The following is a 15,228-nucleotide window of genomic DNA, read 5'->3' as shown; positions in this document are numbered from 1 at the left end:
AGCCACTATCATCACTTCTTAAAGCCTCAAGCTTTCATTAAAACAGCGAGTCCTCAGCCATGCTGGCACTTATTACCACTAAGTGAGCTACTGCACATAGATTTCCCTTTTGCTTGTGCAGAATACCACTTAGCACATATGATCCCGGCAAAGTATCTGCGTATGATGGACAACTCTGTACGTATTCCAATCAATGTATCCGAACTGTACTGCGAAGTTTCGCGGCATGCGGCTTTGCGAAAGAGCTCTCTCGGATCCGCCGACATGCGACATATTTTCAATTAATATTAGCGCGTTCATCCTACTATTGTTACACATTTTTATTAAAGAAACTCGTCTCCTACGCGCAAACTATTATCCGTCCGTATATGCTTAAAACGGCACGAAATGGCTGTCATGACAACCTTGCAATCTGACTCGAATTCGCTTGAGTTCAATTATCAGCTGTGGGTGTTATCTCATCGCAAAGCCAACTTCAGGAACTTAAGGAACTGAACACTGGCTCGCTATCACAGTGATCTGTGAAATGCTGGCCGATAAGCCTCTGGTGCTCTTACATTAGACCGAAATAGGTGGCTGACATGTGAAAAAATGTCCAGCAAAAAAAGAGTGCTTCTATGAAAAGAAAACTTCTGTAATAAAGAGCGCGAATAAATTATAGCATAATCTTTGCAAAAGATTTGGTACACAGCTTCGAGCGCTAACTCCAGATGGCACGTCAACAAAGCTATACCTTCGAAGGTCCTGGCAAAGCACTTGGCAAGCTGCATAGTTTCTTGGCCACAATATCGTGGTATTGAATCAAAGGCAAACATCCGGGAGAGATCTGCCCATTTGGGTGCTCTGTGAAGTGGAGCATTCTCATTCTATAGTTACTGGACTGTGCTGGTGCGCGTAGCAACCATACTATAGTTGCTGGACTGTACTGCTGCGCGCAGCGACCATTCTATGGTTTCTGCACGTTACTGGAGGACGTAGCGACCGTCCTATTGTTACTAGAATGTGCTGGTCTTCGTAGCAGCCATCCTATCGGTACTGGACTGCTCTGGTGCATGTAGCTACCATGCTATGGTTACTGGACTGTTGTTGTGCGCGTAGCAATCATCCTATGGATACTAAACTGTGCTGGTGTGCATAGCGATCATCCTGTCGTTAGTGGACTGCTGGTGAACGTAACGACCATCCTAGTGTTACTGAACAGTGCTGGTGCGCGTAGCGACCATCCTATCATTATTAGACTGTGCTGGTGTGTGTAGCAACCGTCCTATGGTTACTGGACTGTACTGTTGTGCGTAGCGCCTATACTATCGTTACTGCACTCTGCTGGTGCACGTTGCGACCATCCTATGGTTGCTGGACTGTGCTGGTGGGCGTACCGACTATCTATGGTTACTGGGTTTCGCTTCTGGTGCTGGAGCTGGTGCCCGTAGATGAGACAATCTTTGTGCGCTTGTGTTCATGTGTCTGTATTCTCTCTTGAAATGTTTCTTTTTCCTTCTTATATTGTGTAACGCATATAACAGCTTTAATAGCGGGGCAAGACGTAGCCGATCCTCCCATACTTCTGCATTTAGCCACTAGAATTCAATGAAGTTTTATTGTTGTAGGAGCTCGGAAAAGACTGCAGAAAATATGTAAAAATATTCAGTGGGTGACTTGGGCGCAACAGCTTGCGACGTGATCGTATATTTTTAGCAGTCCCGATTCAAGTCATTGGTCATCATCTGGTCATACTCTAGCCGGCTCCCTTTACTCGTAAGAAAGTTAGACTTAAACCGAGGAAATGCGAGGGACGCCAGAGGATCGAAGTTCCCTCTTTTATCGAAAAGGTGGCTAAATTTTTAATCGGAATAAATAACATCACCGCCCGAGCACTCCATACAGATGGCTAACCAGCCAAGGTGAAACGTGCGGTCATGGCGTTTATCACTGTGTTAATCCCAACGGTTCATTTAAGGACGGCTTCGTAGGCTGCCGCATCTTAGATCCGCAGGTGCTGCTGGCGCTCGGCTGCACCAGCCCGGGCTGCAGCATCGGCATGGCGTAGCTGAGCTCATTCTCAGTTTTCGCGCCCTTGCACATTGAAAGCTGCCTGCTCCCCAGGACTACGTATGACGCGTGGCCTACACATATCGGAGCCTACCCATATCGGAGTCTTTTGCTACAATAAGGCAACTGGCTACATGTAACTGCTTACAGAAAAAGACTATTTGAACTTTGGAATCTGTGACCGTTACAAAGAAAAGTAATTGTTTCAGTAGAAAGATACATAAAATTTAATTCACAATAAAACAATTACATGCAAATACATCCGAGTCTATTAGGTAGACATAAACGCACGAATGTATGTATGTATGTATGTATGTATGTATGTATGTATGTATGTATGTATGTATGTATGTATGTATGTATGCATGCATGTATGTATGTATGTATGTATGTATGCATGCATGCATGTATGTATGTATGTATGTATGTATGTATGTATGTATGTATGTATGTATGTATGTATGTATGTACGTACGTACGTACGTACGTACGTACGTACGTACGTACATACATACGCACATACATACACACGTACGTACGCAAATACATCCGAGTCTATTAGGTAGACATAAACGCATGTATGTATGTATGTATGTATGTATGTATGTATGTATGTATGTATGTATGTATGTATGTATGTATGTATGTATGTATGTATGTATGCATGTATGTATGTATGTATGAATGTATGTATGTATGTATGTATGTATGTATGTATGTATGTATGTATGTACGTACGTACGTACGTACGTATGTATGCATGTGGGCAAACTTGCATAAGAGCTAATCTCCACAGCTAGATAACTTGTGCAGCCCATCGGTCATTGCGTAAGGTCGTTTCGCTTGCCCTCTGTGCCTTCTCAAATTTTCTGTATGGGTAAAGTGGGCCCGGTTTGAGGCCTGGGTGGTGTCAAAGATTCATGCCTTTTGATACTATCTTAAGATACCCTTCAGTTACCTTGTAACCGTATCACGATACATTGAATAAGACGGATATCCGCATCGGTATATTTACTACATCCTATGAAATATCGCGCATCCTAAGATAATAGATATATACGCCTACGGAAAATTCACGAAAGTCACCCAGAATCACTCAGTCGAAAAGATATTACGGGAGGAAACGTTTATTCTAGGAGACGATACTTTCACGATAATACTTTTTATAACCACAAACGATTTAGAAATTAGAATGCCGTGTGGTGTTAGTAGTAATACGCAATGAAATGTCGATAATTGACTTTCTAGTTATTGTCGTTAGACGGAAAGACGAAACTGCAGAAATGAGTCCGTCAGCTTTTCCCTGAAAAGTGTGCGTAAAAGCAGTTTTGAGTAATTCGCATTGAGCATGTGTCGTGAATTGCATTGCTGTTCCACATAACAGCTTTACCGCATTTGGTAGAGTGCAGAAATATAATATTTGGAAAAGCAATACATAGCCCCAGATGTTGAGTGCTTTTATTACACCTCCCTAGCGCTGATCCACTTCACAGATAATTTAGCAGACCGCTTTATGTTCTGCCCGGTTAAGACCGGTATCACTTAACAATTTGCACAGAGCCACGCGGTGGCTTAGCGGCTATGGTGTTGCGCTGCTAGGCACGAGGTTGCGGGATCCAATTCCGACAGCGGCGGCCGCATTTCGATGGGGGTAAAATGAAAAAAAAAACGCATGTCCCGTGCATTGGGGGCACCTTAAAGATATCCTGGTGGACAAAATTAACCTGGAGTTCCCCCGCTACGGCGCGTCTCATAATGACATCGCAGTTCTGGCACGTAAAACGCGAGAATCCAACCCAGTGCGCGCGCCCGCGATGGTCATACCAGAAGCGGAATGTGAAACAACGACCGCATGATCAAAACGCACAATTGTAGACGAATCCTCAGACTTCGCTCAATCGGCTTTGTACAGTAGGGTGGTCAGCATTCATCCAAGGCCGCTTCATCAAAAGACACGATTTGATCGAGTGACACTGGTTGAATGAGGACCACCCTACTGTTCGAAAGCGATTGAACGAAGCGTCATGTTTCGTCTGCACTGTTCATTTGTCGTTTACAGCCAAGCTGACTGCGTGCCGCTGGAGCCTCTTGACGACTGGCTTGTTAAAAATGCGGAATCAATACACTTATTTGCAGCCGTCGGAGCACGTGAATAGTGGATTGTTAAATACCAACACAGACACTGCTTAATGGAAATTGAAATCACGTCTGTGCTTTGGAAGCCTTTAAACAAGTCCAGGCTGTCAAATATCCTGGGCCTTTTATTATGGCCTCCCTCATAACCTGCTGTGGAGTTTCAACGCGCTAAAATCCTCTGTTAAAGTTTGAAGCCGCAAAAGGAGACAGTGAAAACGAGGGTAATGTCTTATTTGCACTTATTCTACTCGCCGCGGTTACCCGGTTGCCGATGTTGCATATCTATCTTCACACCAGCATGCTTTTTAATGTTACGTCACCTAAAATAAAGTTGCTGTCAATTGCACCTGATTTAGGCAGCAGCTAGACATCAGGAATGATCTGTAGCTTATGAGAGACAACAACATGACCACCGCCGCAATTAGCAAGGCACGCCTCGTGTAGAGGGAAGCGTGCTTATCATCAGAGGTGCCCATGACTCTAGTCATCTTGTATTATTCCCGAGTGACCTGCTCATTCATATTTTTCCTTTATTTAAGACCAATGCACTCTACAGAGCAATTACGTCATTTTTGCGTCCTGAATTACGCCATCGGCAGAGCAATTACATAGTGTTTAGCTGCTAAGAAAACAAGCACAGTACATGAACTTAAAAGGTGCCCCCGTGAACGCAATACCTCCCGCTAGAGGCCCCGTAGCAAGTGCAATTTCAACCTGCAAACTTTCTGCCACACTAATCGAAGAGTTCTTATTACATGACAAAGAGAATTAAATTATTATTCCAAATTACACAAAGTACTCTTGAATATTTACTCTACTTTTTTCCATTATAAACGCAAAATAACGTTGAGCATCATCGACCACCCACGTGACCTCGTGCCAGGATTTAAATTTTCATGCTGACGTGACTAGCGCAAGATGGACATGGGACACAAAAAGGCGACAAGGACAAGCCTAAACGTCCAACTGGGGTTTATTACAAAAAGGCACGTGTATGTACTCTCGCACACCTGATCATAATCAGTCACAATCGTGCAAGACAACGTGACCACCACAAATAAACAAGAGCGCACCATGGCCGGGCCAAGGCTTAAGGTGGCCTCCCACACACAAACCCCAGGAATGCGAATTCTTTAGCACTCGATGCTAGGAACGGTTTCCTAAGGCAGTTGCCTTCTGCAATAGCCGCTGCTTCAATGATGTGTCGAGCATTTCCCTTCCCGTTGGTTGCTATTATTTGTTTTCTTTCAAAGAGTGCATGACATTTGCATTAAACCAGTTGGAGGTTTCCGCTTGTCCTTGCCGCCTTTTTGTGCCCCGTGTCCACCCTGTCGCTAGCCACTTCTGCATGGAATACCAACTAGCGCGGTCTCACACCCTGCTTCAGTTTAAATTTTCGCATTCATGTTCGCGTGCTCGGCGGGCACACATTCGCTGGTTCGTACGCATTAGCTGGTTGCTATACCTTGTGCTGTTATCAGTTTATTGCGCTCCGTTATCTCGGGTTATTTAACTTGGTTTGGCGTGACGTGTTTGATGATGTAACCCGAAATCTAGGATTTGGTGATGAAGTATGCGTAACACGTCTGCATCCAAACGGGAGCCGGATTCTGCTGCGAATGAGGACGGCAATACCAGTGACTCTTTTAACATCGCTGCTGGAATCGTTACGTAATATTAATCTCGTTAACTTACAGGCAGAGACAACGCGAGAGTTCGGAGACAAGTTAATAAGCTAAATTCTGCATTAAACATAGGCTGTCACGACCCTCCGTCGCTGTTTCCGAAACAAACATTTATTGCGAGGCCGTGGTTATACACACAATCAAGAAAGACAGAGTGATATCGGAACGCGCTTCACATTGTTCATGTCGTCAAAGCCGCGGCCATGGGTGATTGAGTAGCCTTAACAAAACGTTTTTTTTTTCCAAGTCTTCCGGCAACTTCTTTCGTCCACAAAACCTAATAACCATTTCGTAAATTTTAGCGAATGAACTAAACTTAATATATTGAACAGTTGCACGTATGGTAATTCCCCCATATTTCGTACGTGTTGGTTCTAAACGTTCTTGCTGTTAAGATTGGTTTACCTTAAGGCATTTATTTTTGCAGTAGTGAAGCGGTGCATCACGTTCGTGCCGAAAAAGTACACATCAGTTCTAATTGGTTCATGTTTTTCATCCATTTGTTTGTGTAACGAGCAATGTGATCTCTTCTAGCGCATATATGAGCACAAAAATGTTCTCATATTTGATCGCAATAATACTAGTTAGGCAGACATCAATTCTATGGCCAGTAGCAGTAGTTAACTAATGTTCTCCTTAAGCACCATATTACAAACAGTGTACATTTGCATGTCTTGTGCCATCACAAACCATTACGATATATATGTCATAGGTTTTTGTGTTTCATATGGAAAAAGTGTGCTTATTCAATTTCTGATGCAGCCAATGTTTCAGTTCCAGGCATGCAGTAAAGAGGACGCCACCATTCTAAAGCAACACATTTCACACACTAAAGAGAAGATACTGCTTGCTACAACAAGGTCATTATGTGGGCTTTTGCTACTGCTACAAGGTAAACAACACGGTGTTCAGAAAGAAATATACCTAATATATGCTGTATTGGCATGCTAGGCATTCGCTTGTAGCAAATAATATGAATATTAGTTCGCATTTATCGTTCAACATAATTGGTTCAAACACAAGAGAATACACTAACTACATCGACATGGCTAATTTGCGCTGCATCCCATGCGTTACTGTTCTGCCCCAACAGAGTCCGGGCCAAGCGCATCTTGGTCCTCATCACTCAAGCCCCAATCTGTACCAACAAGAAAGAATTTGAGCCGAATGCACAAGGCTTTTCCACAACAAAAAATAAAGCGGTTCCCGAAGTATTTGTCTGCAATATCAAGCACAAGGAGGACTGTGGCAAGACTGAAAAGAGTTTCAGCCATCATTCTAACAACACAGACATCGTCTGGGACATGCATGTACCTAAACAAAGAAAATTCTTGTCCAGATAAACCTGCAACCTCTGAACAAGCGCGGACAACGCTGACCAAAAGAGTTTTCTCAGTTTGCGCTTCTTCAATCAACTTTGTCGACTCATAAAATTCCATTTGTGCCAAGTATAATATTTTTTGCTATGAATGACATTCCCCATTGTTGTTAGAGTTCATTCTTCCTCATCCAACATAAATGTCAACCGCTTCTTTGCTAATACTTAATACCAGTCACTGTCTGGTAGCATAACATACCTTTAGCCGTATATTTTAGTGCATATTGCCGTGTGGACTTCTCCCGAAATAGCTTATGCTTCATCGTCATGTGTCTTCCACTAACCTTTGCACCGTCTGCAATGCAATCTTTCTCATTCCCATATTTAATTCCTACTCTCATCGAGGCTTGCTCTTCTTCCTCACTCTGTTTTTTTTTTTGCACAGGCTGCACTGAAGTGATTGACGGAAGAATGTGCTTTCGCTGTTGCCGCACTTGGTCGTGGTTGCCGTGTTAGGTTTCTCGGATGTGGGAGCCTGGGTAGGTGGTCTTGAAAGTAGTCTCTCTAAGTAAGCACCTGCTGCTGCAGTACTCACAGCGGCACAGACTCCCGATATATACGAACCCTAACTGGTGCTTCCCGTTCATTCTTTCATGCTACGGCCGTGGGCAAACCACGCTTACGAACTTCCTCGGCCGAGATTTGGCGTTAACGGAAACCAGTATACGTGCTTACACAGTTAGATGCGTAAAGCTGATAGCCACAGGTGGAAAGGCCTGCACAGGTCGAAAGGCCCGCCAGCAAAGGCTGCCGAAGGTGACGCTCCCGAAATGATATTGAAATAAAATGGGGCACCATGTGTGAAGGACACTCTAGTGGCCCCGAAAGACAAAAAGAAACGTGCAGGTTGGAAAGGAGATGCTTCTAAAATGCCGAGTAGTTCATATTATTGTGCTGAGTGCGGCAGCAGACACCACCGTCACACGTTTGCTTCGTCGTGCAAGTTGGTAATCTTCAACGGTGACTCTCGGTGCAAACACGTGGGCACTGTCCAGTGTGCTTGCGCTGCTGGTTGTCGCTCGTTACCAGACCAGACGAAGGTAAGCAGATTGCGAGCTCACTTTAATGGTTTCAGCTCACCTCAATAAAAAAAATTCTTTTTTTCCATCCATATGCTCGTACACGAGAAGGCGCACTGCATGTCTTCTGCCAATAAAGCCGTACGTCCTATTCACTAACTTGTGGCTTGTTTGTATGGGCGTCAATAGAGGTTCTTTGGTCTCCTGGCAATTAGAACACACCAGCTACGTAGCAGCCGAGGCGTACCGCAAATCCAACAGGGCGAACACACCGTGTACCAGCGTAAGCGCGACCGGTGTAAAGCGCCATATTAGAGTTTGCAATAAAGAAATGCATTTCCGCTTCATGTTTGAGCAGTGCCATCTGTCGGGTGCCCCGGTAAGTTCCATGCACTACCGTTTTTTTATTTTTGTACCACTGTGGAAGCTACAGTTTCCCTTTTCTCAAGTTGGATCTTTATTCTGCGATTCCGCGCCGGCCTCGTCACCCAGAATGTACCACAGCCGCATCTCTCCGATGGTGGCGGCCCGTTCCCCTGCACATTGCAATCAGCTCGCACTTTGTTACAATATTGAAACTCTTAGTTACGTATAAAATGTCCATGCGTCTAAGCGCCGCGGCGCACGCGGTGGACTAGGGAGGAGCAGCAATAAACATTATTATATAGAAGCGAGCGAAGAATGAAGTCCAGGCTGGACAGGGGGACTAGGTCGGGAACCACGGAGCCGCAACACTAGCTGACCACTCTGCCAGGCAGGTTTGAGTGACCAGGTCCATTGATCGGAGTGTCAATTCCCACACCTCTGGTGAGGGAGCGTGCTTCGTGAGCTCTCTAGGGGGCGGATTGCTGGGATATTCCTATACACTGTGGTCCTAGCTCGCCTTTGCCAGGTCACCAATATATGCACATTGATATATTGCCATCTTTAGTGATGACAGCAAGGCAGCTGGGGCTTAAAACACTATGGCTTGACGCCCGCCTAAGGCTGTGGCCTGCGCACTTGTAAGAGAGTCGTGCGGTTGCGGATTGAGTCGACGTTGCTCTCTGTAGATGTTCAGCCAATAATCGTAGCTCAGGGCTATCCTTTGGGAGTGCGGCTCGTAAGTCTGGCCAACCAACCGGTTGGTTGTTGCTCGGGCAGCTAGGTGGGCCGCTTCATTTCCCGGATTTCCCGTGTGGCAAGGCACTCAGATGCGCTTGATGTCTTGTTTGAGTGCTTTTAGTATGCTTTGGGAACTTGGGCTGATAGATCCAGGCTTATAACTTTTTATGGCGGACATTGAGTTCCCTCGATGGTCGTTCCTAGAGCAATTGCTGTTTCTTGAGCTTCCGTGATTGAGTTTGCTGGAATCTTCATTGACGGTTGCGTTCGGCCGAGGACGTCAACCGCAGCTATAGCGTATATCTGGTCTGCCTTGGGAGTAGCGTAAACGTAAGCTGCAGGTTTGTCCTGCAGTCCTTTCAGTAGTGAAGGTGCGCGTGCTTCTCGTCTTGCGATGTTATGGCTTCCCATATTTTTAGGTAGGGGGAATATTTATTTTACCCCTGACGTGACTGGGAATTCGGATTCTCTCAGCTAGGCCTGACACCGGCTGTAGGTTCATGTTTTCAAGGACTTGTTGTCCTTGCTGAGTGTAGGAGAAGCGCCATACCTGCGATGCTCTCTGCGCTTCGATAATCTCTTCTACGGTGTTATGGACCCTGAGCTGCAATAAGTGGTTATTCCTGGTCCAGCTCGGGATCCCGAGAGTAACTCTGTAGACTGATCTTATCATGCCGTTAATTTGGCTTTCATCGGTCTTTATAAGGTAGAAGAATGGGCATGTATATGCTATTTTACAAATCAGGAAGGCTTGAGCCAGCCTGTTGGCATGCTTCTTCTTGGGGCCGAACTTTGTTTCAGTCACTTTTCTTAGTAGCCCCGTCACCTGAGTACTTGTGGTCTGTAGTGGTTTAATCGTTTCTTGATTCAATAGGTTGTCCTGTAGCAGCAGCCTGTGCACCCATATGATGGAGACCACTGGGACGATAGAATCGACTGTAACTGTGGAAGTGTTTTTGACTGCTTGAGGTATCTTATTGTCCATAAAGAGCTCTGAAGTTGCCGATGAGCATAATAATCTGCTGCATTTGGGATGAGCTTGCACAACGTATGCAGCTCTTCGGAGTGATTTTATGATCTCGACTCTGGAGCCCGACCTAGTACAGATAGTCACGCCACCGGCATATATTGCATGTGTAATATGCGGTATGTGGTCGAGTTTGCCTGGGAGTCCTCTCGTAGTGCAATTGAAGAGAAATGGGGAGCGGACCATTCCTTGAGGCGTGCCGTGCGCACCTACCTGAATTTCAGTGCTGTTAATGTCGCCGAATTCCAAGGTGGCCGTACGGACCTGGGGAAAGGCCGACACATAGTCATATGTGCGCTCGCTCATATTCATGTTAGACAGATTTTGAAGGACAGCTTTGTGGGCCACGTTATCGAATGTTTTTTAATGTCCAGGTCCGGTATACTTCTAGTTGTGTTTGCAACTATTTGCAACAACACGTCTTGCGTGGACATCCCTGGCAGGATACGGAACATCGAAGGCGGGAATAGCTGGTTTGTTGCCACGTATTCCTCCAGTCTAATGAGGAAGACATGTGCAAGGGCTTTGCCTAAACATGAAGTCAGTGACTGGTCTAAGATTTGCTGTGTTTAGAGGCTTGCCCGGTTTGGGAATAACAACCACCTTCGCCTCCTTACATTCTTTGGGTATAACGCCGGAGTGCCAAATCTGGCTGGACACTTTGGATGAATTTGTCATCTAAGTTTCTTAGCCTGTTATTGGTTACTCCATCCTTTTCATCTACGGAGGTGGTATTCAAGTCGGCCAGCGCAGTTCGGACCTCCGCCTCGGTGATGTCTTCGTCCACGATTTCTTTTGTATGTCCTATGTACGGAACGTACGTATTGTCGTTTTTATCTGTGTTCAGGCACATGGAGCAGAGGGAACGGATGATGTCTTCCTCCGATTCCGGAAGTGCGCCTACTAGCTTTTGAATTCTCCTTCGTAACACCCCTTTGATACTTCACGAGTCTAGTAGGTGTTTATTTAGTGACCATGTTTTTTTATCCCAGCTGTCCATTAAGCCGCTCGCATAATTGCATTCATTGGGCTGATCTGAGCTCCGCAGAGTATCTTTGAAAATTTTAGTCTAGTTGTGCAAGTTGACGTTTGAGATCCAGAATGAATTTATTCTTGAGCCATTCCGCGCTACCTGCTGTCGCTACCTGTTGTCGCTACCAGCCCATCCTCCTCTGCTGGCAATTTTACAGTGGTTTTGTTAGTGTCGTCGATGGGCTTTTTACCCATTCATCGATGTCTCCGATTTCCCGAGGTGTTTTTGGTTTCATTCATGTGTAAATAGGGTACAGTTGATATGCTTGAGAAGCGCTTGTTCCTTCTTCTAGCCGGTTGATGGGATACCGTTCGCTAACCTTACATTGATCGCTTCCAAGGTTGATCTCCACGCTTTCCTCAGTAGCCCTTTCGGCATGACGTACAAAGCAGAGGTACTCGGTGGACTATTGGGCGCGTGGACTTACGGAGTCGCCATTTGTCGGAAGCGCCTCGCTTGAGTAGTATGAGGAATACCACGGCGCGCTCCTCATAGGTTTGGCTGTCGGCGCTCAATAATAATGCCACGCGGGAGCCTTCCTGGGCATTTCTGTAAATACTCTCGAAACGAAGGAATTTCTTTTACTGTCACAATAATAATCTTGGGCAAACAGAAAGCACATAATGTTTTACAAACACTGTCTCTTTATCAAATACATATAATGAACGCCCAATGCGCGCAGTCACCGTGATGGAGTCACCAGAACCGGCTTCTTGCGTGAAAGGTCGGCAGTCGCTGAGAGCCGAATGGAGCATACTAGATTCAACTCTCAATACCGAGATCACGGTGACTTGTGGTGACAGACTGCGCATCTGCATGCCATGTCCGCGCACAATGTTTCGCTTTCGCCGTGCCGTGAGTTTTAGGCCCCAGCATACCAGCATTGGACAGTACACAAGCAACAATTGTTGCGTAGACACAATAGCAGCTGTTGAAAAAATATTCTCGTTTTGACTAAGGACTTCGACGCCTACGATGGCGCCGTGCAATGTGTCGTCGCGACGATTCAACATTTTTTTCTTCTAATGTCTCGGACTTTGAAATATCTTTACTTCACAAATTCCGTCGCGCTGCGTGCCTATCGGTCTTCTCAGTAGTCTTCCCGCTGATTCTTTTTCTTAATCCAGTACATTTGATTGCTTAGTGCTACACAAGCATGAGCATATGCCGTGCCTTATTTCTAATCTGCATTTTTAGCTTTCCCTCTCCATTCCAGTGAACTTGCCAGTGTCTAGCATAAGCAAGTTCATAGACAAAGGCTTCGTGTCATTACCCGGGCAGCGCGCGCGGGCAAGCGTCTCAGTGCGCACTTGCTGCTCACTGCGAGCATCGCAGCCGCGACGCCGTAGCTGAAATCTTCCTCGTGTAAGTGCTTGCTTGACATCGAAGTAGTGGCCGATGGCTGCTTACCATTTCTAAATTTAGTCATCCAAGCTGCGAGCAGCTCCTTGTCCTGCGGGTACGTGTGAAGGCTGACACCGGGCTCCGTCGCGTACGTCTGGCAGTGTGGCACCGTGCAGTAGCCTAAAATGTTGGACGCCTTGAAAGGCAGCCACTACATATTATAGGGCTTTCCAGTGTCGTCAAAAACGCCGCCGAATTGGGAATACCCCACGTAAGCACAACCACAGCACAGGTGGGCCTTTAAACTTTCGTGCTGAGCTCGCTTCGGCGTTTTCGCAGCAGCCGAAGTGGAGGCCGCTGTGTCCATGTGATCCTTCACACCGCATAACGTTGACGACAGCGCCAGCTTTTCCAATCTTGGAACTCGCCCACAGCCATGCAGAATGAAAACAGATAGAAGGCAGCATACCGCAAGGCTACTTAAACCAACCTGATGGCCGAACACGTTATCGCACGTCAAAGTGCGCGGTTGGTTTTAGTGTTCCCGCTTTGTAGGCAGAGTCACGGCTAGGCAACTGAACAAGCGTGCACTGAATAAAAGCTATTTGCATAGCCACTGAGAACCAAACGTCTCAGCAAATATCGATTCTTGCTCCGTCATCTTGACGCAAGAGGTCACGTGTTGGGCCACCACTGTGGCTTCACGGAGCGTTCGCATGCCAAGGCTGACTGCGTGACGTGATGCTCTCTTCTATATTTTTACTTCCGCAATGCTCGCAATAGCCGGGTCGCTTTTCTCGCCAACGTAAAGTGACGAATCTGGCGTCACCGACATCCGTCGACGCTGGCTGACGCGCACGCTTTTTCGGACGATCTTTACGCCGACGCTCAACCCACGAACGGGCATCCAAAGAGATATTGCGCGATGCATTTTTCTCAATATTGTTGCGTCCACACAATATGTGCCATCTTGTTCAGCGCAGAATCTGCAAGTTACATACTGGAACTGATCTGAAACATTCACGCACGAAGCAATGCTATTGTAGAACCACTTAATAAAATACCACGCGAACACGCTTTATGATAGGGGCGCCGAGCAGCATATCATGCCGATCGTATACGTGGCACGAACAAACTGCTGATTGCACCACATATCTGAATTGGTCCGGTTTAAGTTTTACCAGGGCCATACTTTGTTGCGTAATGAACACCCAGTACTTCGTTAGAACGTCGAATAATCTCTGTGTCATGAGATGATTTGACATATCTTTCCCCAGCCATGCCCGGATTCAACCTAAATTTGGCAAGAGGCCGTTGCGAAAGGCAACCGCCCCTTTTAGTAACAGCTGCGATTTAAGCCATGTCTGTAGGTCATACTACCACTCCTTAAAAATCAAGCATACGTAGTCATAGTTGGGCGCATCTCCTTTCGGAAACCTCTCAGTTTCGCGGTCGATGAGGTCGGCGATGCGCGGCTGCTGTATCCTCAGGTTCGCGTGCAGTTGCCTTTTCCTCAGAGGCATTGAAATGGCTGTACAAAAGCGTTAGCATCTCGCCTCCTCAGGTTCATAAATACAAGAGGCTCTGCTCCAGAGGCCATGGTAAAATTGGAACACGCTAAAATATTATTGCACAATATCACGGTGTTCCCTCGAAAAAGAAAAATTTTTTCATCCTCACAGTATATAGGTCGCAGAGGCGCCACCATCTCCTCAACGGACCGACTGTTGCTGAAACTTTTGCTGTCGCTATTTTACAAATAACCATGTATTAAAATGAGGGATCATCGGATATTTATGAACATATTGTGCTCCTCATTTATGAACAAGAAAATTATATATAACAATATACTAAGGCAAGTCTACGCTGTTTCATAATATCCTCCACGCCATAGCGACACGAAAGCGAGCCAGGAAAAAGAAGGCATGAACGCGAGAGCTCAGCTCACCTTTCCCGCAGGAACATAAGCTGACAATAGAATACTGACGGCGAAGAAAACGCCCAGGAAGTATGACGTGGGACGGTGCTACTATCTCGGCAGCTCAACCACCCACTGGAGCACAGGCACGTGTATTGTTGGCAAGAAGATATACTCGATGTTTACAAGACAATCAGCTTCATGGTGCATGCAACAGGCCGTAAAAATTTGCGAAAGATGTCCGGAAACGCAGATAACGCTTGTTGATAGTGAGTGTAAAAGAAGGCAGAAACTACTCAGTGTGGTCAGTAAAATGACGCATTCACCCTCCCCCCCCCCCCCCCGCACCCCGTCATAAGCTTTTCGGTTTCAAAAGGAGTCAGTGGCTGTGGCAGAGGCGCAACTTGACGCGGGAAGAATCATCGCCCGGATACATTGCAGCTTAGCTGGGCACTTGTAGGTGGGTATCAAACAACAAAACCAAAAATCGATCACTGCGAGCTAGCTTCTCACTGCCCTATTCACGATCGTAGCC

The 15,228-nt window shown here is 46.1% G+C and overlaps 1 protein-coding gene across 2 annotated transcripts in view; it reads right to left on the bottom strand.

Annotated features, from left to right (window-relative positions):
* The window catches only part of LOC142580017 (uncharacterized), a 111,933-nt gene that overhangs the window by 72,381 nt on the left and 24,324 nt on the right, over window positions 1-15,228 (bottom strand). The window contains exon 1 of one of the 2 annotated variants that reach the window (XM_075690739.1): window positions 14,724-14,833. The exons of the other annotated variant lie outside the window; for it this stretch is intronic. The gene's annotated coding sequence lies outside the window, so the exon portion shown is untranslated. Of the gene's footprint in view, window positions 1-14,723; window positions 14,834-15,228 lie in introns of those variants that run through there. 2 annotated transcript variants of the gene reach the window in all.

Source organism: Dermacentor variabilis, chromosome 4, assembly GCF_050947875.1.
Source record: "Dermacentor variabilis isolate Ectoservices chromosome 4, ASM5094787v1, whole genome shotgun sequence".
Taxonomy (NCBI): Eukaryota; Metazoa; Arthropoda; class Arachnida; order Ixodida; family Ixodidae; genus Dermacentor; species Dermacentor variabilis.
The sequence above is the reverse complement of the archived record's forward strand: the minus strand, read 5'-3'. Positions and strand labels throughout refer to the sequence as shown.